Source organism: Crotalus tigris, unplaced genomic scaffold, assembly GCF_016545835.1.
Source record: "Crotalus tigris isolate CLP2741 ecotype Arizona unplaced genomic scaffold, ASM1654583v1 scf7180000018001.1161693, whole genome shotgun sequence".
NCBI lineage: Eukaryota > Metazoa > Chordata > Lepidosauria > Squamata > Viperidae > Crotalus > Crotalus tigris.
In genome coordinates, this window is record NW_024096766.1 from 28,052 (window position 1) to 34,822 (window position 6,771).

A 6,771-nucleotide genomic window follows, 5' to 3' on the forward strand; every position below is an offset into this window, starting at 1 on the left:
CCATTGCAACAACAAACCAACAGAACAAACTAGAAACTTATAAAACCATGAGAAGCTTTTGAAAGAAACATGACGTGGACAAGCCTTTTTCTAGCATGATCCAACTTTCCCAGGATGACATTGTTTTTCCCTAACATTAATTTATGAAGCAGAAAATAGTACGGAAATAAGGAAATGTCAGATGATTCAGCTACCAGCAATAATATGGAACAGAATTCTGTATTTCTCTCAGAAGTCCTGGGTTATTCACTGGGTTCAATATGTTTCAGTTTCCTTTACATTTCCACCCAATTTTAAACCAGTAACATACAACTGTACGCCTCAAGGACATTATTCTATGTGTTACTGCTGTAACTCTAACTCTAGGTTATTTATTGGAAAGGCTGCTAAGAACCATATTGGGCAACATAACATAGAGGTGTTGATGGTGATGAGATTTATCTGGTCTCAGGTGAACAATGTGTGAAACAGTTGGAGGGACTGGGTGTGTTGTCATGGAGATGAGAAGGCAGTGGGAAGATAGTATATGAAGGGCTACCATGTAGAACTCGGGGCAGAATTGTTAAGAGGTTTTAGAAGATACTCAAGGAACAAACATAGATTTCAGTTGGACCTCATGAAAAATATCCTAAGAAAAATATCCAATCATGAAACAGACTGGCTTAGGAGGTAGTGCTGCTGAAGACATTTAAAAAAGAGTCTTTGGGGTGTTGGAGCAATGGATTTCCATAGTGGGTAGAGTGTTGACTACAGTACCCTTCAATAATTATCACAATCTTTACATAATCAAAGCCATCATCATTTTTGATTCAATTCAATTTAATTTATTTTTTTAATTCATATCCACTTGTGAATAGACTTATTTGAAACAAAGATTTTTATAAATAGATACTCATCAAATATGGTTCTCAAATGGCCCAGCCAAGCTTTTTGTATTCCCTCATATCATTCTTCACCCCAATACACAATTCATGTTACTTATCAAAATATTTTCCCCATGGAACACATTCATTCATTCATTCATTCATTCATTCATTCAGAACATGGAACAATTTCTCTCCCAAGACATCATAGCTGCATTCTCTATTTATTACCATTCACTGTAACGTTACATACAACTTTCACCAGCCTATGCATTGATAATTGTATATGTAGAACAATGTAGATGATACAGATTTATGTTTCTGACACACATTTTAATCTTTTCATTAAAAAACTATACTTTTACTTCCTGTGCATATGTATTTATTAATTCCTTACCAAAGATCAGAACACCTCCATTTGTATCTATTATATCCTTCCTATCAGAACCCTTAAATCCATTTTCCCTCAATCCCCCTTTCCCTTTTTAAGGTTCTGCCATTCTATTTGGGGGGGGGAGAGGGGGCATATGAGCTTTCTGCAGTGTATTTCCTTTGCTGTGCTTTGCTTTGTTCTTTCTCTTTGAAATGTCCTGGCCCTTTCTTAGGGTGAAAAAGGAATGTTCCTCTGGCCATCTGCCTTATCTCTGGACAGAGGGAAGATGGCGCGATGAGACCTGACAACCTTGAGAGCGGCGCCTTATTGGTTAGTTCCTACAACACTTTTACACCTTTGGATTGGCTGTATTTGAATTGACCAAATGGACAGTTGTGGTGGGGTTTTGGATTCCTACTTTGAATGTATTGTTTCGTGCAGGAAACCTTCAGATCCTGCCTTACTTTCCTGTAATCAGGAACCCCAATAAAAGTTGAAATGCTGCATATTTCAAGAGTTCTGCTTTCTTGGGAGATTTAGCTGAGGCAGGTTCTTACACTTCTTGTTTTTCCTAAGTTCATAACCATACTTGTTTTCTTTTTCGTTCATTTATTTATTTATTTATTCATAAACTGTACCATTTATCCCTCTTACATTCCAAATCACTAGATGGAGTATAGATATTGTCCTCTGCCATTCCCTATGTCTTTGAACAGTCAAGGATTTCATGCAAAGTTGTTTAGTGAGAGAAAGTAAGAGTAGACTAGGTTACCAGCTCTGGCAGATCAAATGATTCTTTCCTCTTATGTCCCCATTCCTGGAGGGCATCCCTGGAAACCTCTGAAGCAGGTGAACTGTACATGTGAAGGAAAAAGGCACATAGGTTAGGCTCTGGATACATTAGGAATTTTAAAAGCATATGGTGGGTACATTTTAAAGATGGCTGCCATGGTCCTACATTTTTAACAAAACACTTACCATCTAAGTTAGGCATGTCAAACTAGCGGCCCATGGGCCACATCTGGCCATGCATCTGGCCACACCTGCCCCAGCACCGCCAAGGTGAAAAATTCCTGATATGTCACCATATGGCCCATGTTGCAAACCCGCTTGTCATCCCTGATCTAAGAGGAAATTTGCAGAATCGCAAAGCAATATGGCAAACAATAAGGTATTTTCCCCTCCAGATACATGAGACGTACTCCTGCTATTGTTCAGTTCTGGATTTACCATTCTTCTCTAATTATTCCAGAGATCAGTAGTCTCCTGAGCCACTGTCCACTAATGCTCATAAGAAGAGCAAATCATGGATTCTGGTTTCTCTTGCCCAGGGATGAGGAATCTGGGATCCTCTACATGTTGCTGAATTGTAGCTCACAACAGGACTAGTCAGGAGGCCAGTGATGGAGTTATGTTGGTGACTGCAGTTTGGGACTGTAAGAGATGAATGAATCCAGAGGAATGGAGGGAATTCATAAGGAATTTAGTGCAAATAAAGAAATTTAGCCTTAGCCAAACAGACATCATTATTAGGATGCAAAGATAGCTGAAAAAGCTCAGAATAGACCAACAAATGGTCCCTAAGCTCACATAAGCACAAGAAAAAAGTTCAGGTGGAATGGACCTGCACGCTGAGCCATGAAACAGCTTCTATAGTTAATGGGATAAGTCTAGAGTACTATAGGTTGCTATGGCAATGCCACAATTGTGATATGCATGTGCAAAGATAAATTTGGGGTGGATTATCTACTAGCTTAGAACTGTGTACATGACCTGCATCATTTGAAATTTCTTGCATGAATTTATCTGAGTAAGTTTCCCTGAATATGTATTTGGGATCTTTTATCTAGGGACGTGAGTTTAATATGGTCCTTGTGATTTGATAAAGATTCTGCAACTCTTAATAAAATTCTGGACCTTTCTTAAATTGCTTGTCCTGACTGAATAGAGCAATAATGGTAAATCTTTTGGGTTTGGAACTTTGGAAAATGCCTTACTTGATTCTGACGGCAAGTCACCTCCCGTCTAACAAAAGATAAACATTTACATATTTATTTACCTGAAAAATGCAGTACAATTATTTGTGGTGCTATATTTTATGTAAAGAAACATCAAATAATTACAAAACTGAAATTTGAGCAAAGTAAACTTATGTTTGGAGGGTCCTGAGGCTGTGTCAGAGCATACCCCATTCTTACGTATCTTCCGAAAATCATATGAGACTAGTTGTCAGGTGTTGCTGAATGCTAGTGTGTCATCCAAAATGTCATGGTGTGTCATCTTTGACATATGTGTCATAGGTTTGCCATCACTGGAGTAGAGGAATGGCCCTGACCATCGCCATTTGGGTGGCAGAGAAGAGAGAAGGGCACTAGGAATTTTCTCAGGGTATTTCTCCAACAAGGGCACATGTTTCCATCTGTTCAAAAATGGCTTCACCCACTTCAGTAGCAGTGTGCATTTTCTTCTGAAAGAGAGCAGGAAGGAAAAGCAGGGCTGGAAAAATTTTTGCAGAACCCTAGTTTCCAAAACAATTATATTCTGGACCACATGGAAAAAAAATCGAATCCATTCAAACTCTAAAGCTAGATCATACCATTATTGGCCCCAAACCAATCAGTAGAAAAGGAGATGATGGGCTAAACTTTAGAATTATCCAAAATTTATTGTCACTTTACTAAGTATTATTTTAACTCTTTAGGCAATTAGAATAGAATAGAATAGAATAGAATAGAATAGAATAGGAATAGAATAGAATAGAATAGAATAGAATAGAATAGAATGGGACTTTGGAGGTCTTCTAGTCCAGCTCCATGCTCAAGCGACTGTCTAGTCTCTTCTTAAAAACCTCCAGTGATGGAACACCCACGATTTCTGAAGTCAAGCTGTTCCATTGGTTAATTGTCCTCACTGTTAGGAACTTTCTCCTTAATTCCAGGTTGCTTCTCTCTTTGATCAGTTTCCAACCATTGTTTCTTGTCCTGCCCTCTGGTGCTTTGGAGAATAATTTGACCCCCCTCTTCTTTGTGGCAGCCTCTCAAATACTGGAATAATTGTGCTGCCTTACCCATTCATAAATGGGGACATGTAATGAGACCCTGAGTTTCCAATAATTATGTAAAGACTCAGCGTCCTTTTTGGATTTATGATTTATTTTGCTATTAAATATTTTACAAGAATGAATGAATGAAGGAAGGAAGGAAGGAAGGAAGGAAAGAAAGAAGGAAGGAAAGAAGGAAGGAAGGAAGGAAGGAAGGAAGGAAGGAAGGAAGGAAGGAAAGAAGGAAGGAAGGTATATGTGAAGTTTTTTAAAGTCCGTTCTTGTTGCCAAGATTCATAAAATGACAATCTGGTGTATCTAGTCCTTGCCTTGTGTTTCCTTCATTCCCCCCCCCCCCAGAAATATTTTTAACATATGGCATACTGCAGCTGATTTCCCTATTGAGCAGGTTTTTGCAAAATGAAATACTAAGGTGCAAAAAAAAAAGGGAAAAAAGGAAAAAAAAGATGGCTCCGTTTGTTTTTCCTTCCTGCTATGTCTCACACTGGATTGCACCTGAAAAGGAACCTTGCAAAGCTTGAAGTTCAATTTATCAGCACAGTCAAGATTGATTTGTTACACCATCTATGCTGGGGAAATGAATATCTCCATTCTGTTCCCATCCAGTCCCAGCAGATCTTTGTTTTCCTCAGGTCATCTGTGTAATGTAAGGAGCTGACATTTCTGTGAAAAGAAAGAAAGAAAAAAAAGAGAGGTGAGGAATAGAAATAGTCTGTGAAATATAAATTAAGTATCAATATCCAACAAAAAATTGCCAAGAATTAACATGTTTTTGGAATATAAAGCAAAGTCTTGGTATTAAGAGGGATAGGTAGAAATTGCTTTGGAAGATAATAGCTGAAGTAAGCCCATATAAATATTTAATTTAGGAATTTTTACACTGATGGACTTTGAAGTGTATCTGTGACTTATACCCATCACAAATGTGTAGTTTTTTCATTAACAGAGTTTATGGGGGGGGGGTGTTTCCTTAATGTGTTAATCTTGACAGCTGCTTTGTCAGCTGCTTGGTGGAAAAATGTGATACCCATCCAATAAAGAAAGCTATAAACAATAAATGAATATCTCACAAGTCAAATTATAAACTTTATAAATTGTAAACTGATGATATCTGTAGGGTAGTTTTGAGTGTATCTGTGGCATTGCCAAGACAACACAGTTCTGTAGCAGAATCCTCATTCTCATCATCAAAGCAAAACTAAAAAAGCATAAAAACAACAGCATTCGGACAGTTCTTTCACATAAGGAATGTATTTTGCTTTACCTCACAATATAAATTAGAGAACAAGAAAGCAGCCAAACTACCAAAGGCTGCAAATTTAGAAGGGAGCCAATAAGAGAAGATGGAGATGTGATCCTGTTTAGATGCATGCATTTTTAAATGATAGAAATTCACTTAAAATCACTTTTGGCTGGTAACATTGTGTATATTGATTTGTAAGAAAAAAGAGCATTAAAACAGAGCATTACATCATGGTACATATGTTGGATGACTTGTGACTTGACTACTGCACTAGACTTGATATTACAAAGCTATCAGAAAGTTTATGTGAAAGTTTTCTGGAGTAACCCCAAGAGATTCTAATTTTAGAGTAATGAAATACTTGTGGGGTTTTTTTTGTTTCAAGGCAAATTATGAAATCTAGGTTGTTAGTTTTAAATGCCATAATGGCTTGGAGCTGAGATATAATCTCAGAGAGCATGTTCTTTTATTGAAATGTACCACTCGCTAAGGTCTAACTATATTTGTCACTCAGCAATTAGGCAGCAACTGGAAATCAAACCTTTATTATGGATATATCTGAGCTTTGGAACCAACTCTCAAATACAGAGACTAAAGTTGGTGGACTTAAAAATAATAAAACCCTAAAAAAATCTGTGGCTAGATTTTTAGTAAGTATATTACTTTTTCTGCTATTTTTGTTGGTTTGCTTTTTATTTGTTTGTGTTGTTTTAAAGTGTTCAATGTTTCAGTGGTCTGTTTTGCACATTTGATTTTCTTTGTAAACCACCTAGAGGGATAAAGACTAGGAGTTCAAACACAGCCAATTGATTAAAATTAAATTAAATTAATGAAAAAAGAGAAGGTGATTGAAGTGTTAATACTCTATTAATTACTGTATTTCATAAAATAGAACAGCTTTCACTAAAACAGGAAGATTATGAAGATAACGTTTTGAGACTTTTCTTTTAGAAAGTGACCTTAAATTTTTGTTTCTGAAATAAATGGATAAACCCCATAGTAAATTAGAAATAATGATTGGTGGAATTTTTGGGGGGTCTCTGGGGCTCTGTTGCATTAGAAAGAGGAGATCTCCAAGTCCTTTTATTATTAACTCTAAAGATTATCATAGATGTCTTCCATAAAATAAGAGTTCTCTTCTTGAAATACATCGATACAATCTATTTTATAAAACTGGAATTCAAAGATTGAGCAAATGTGGATTAAAAAAAAACTTTTCTTACAAGATGCT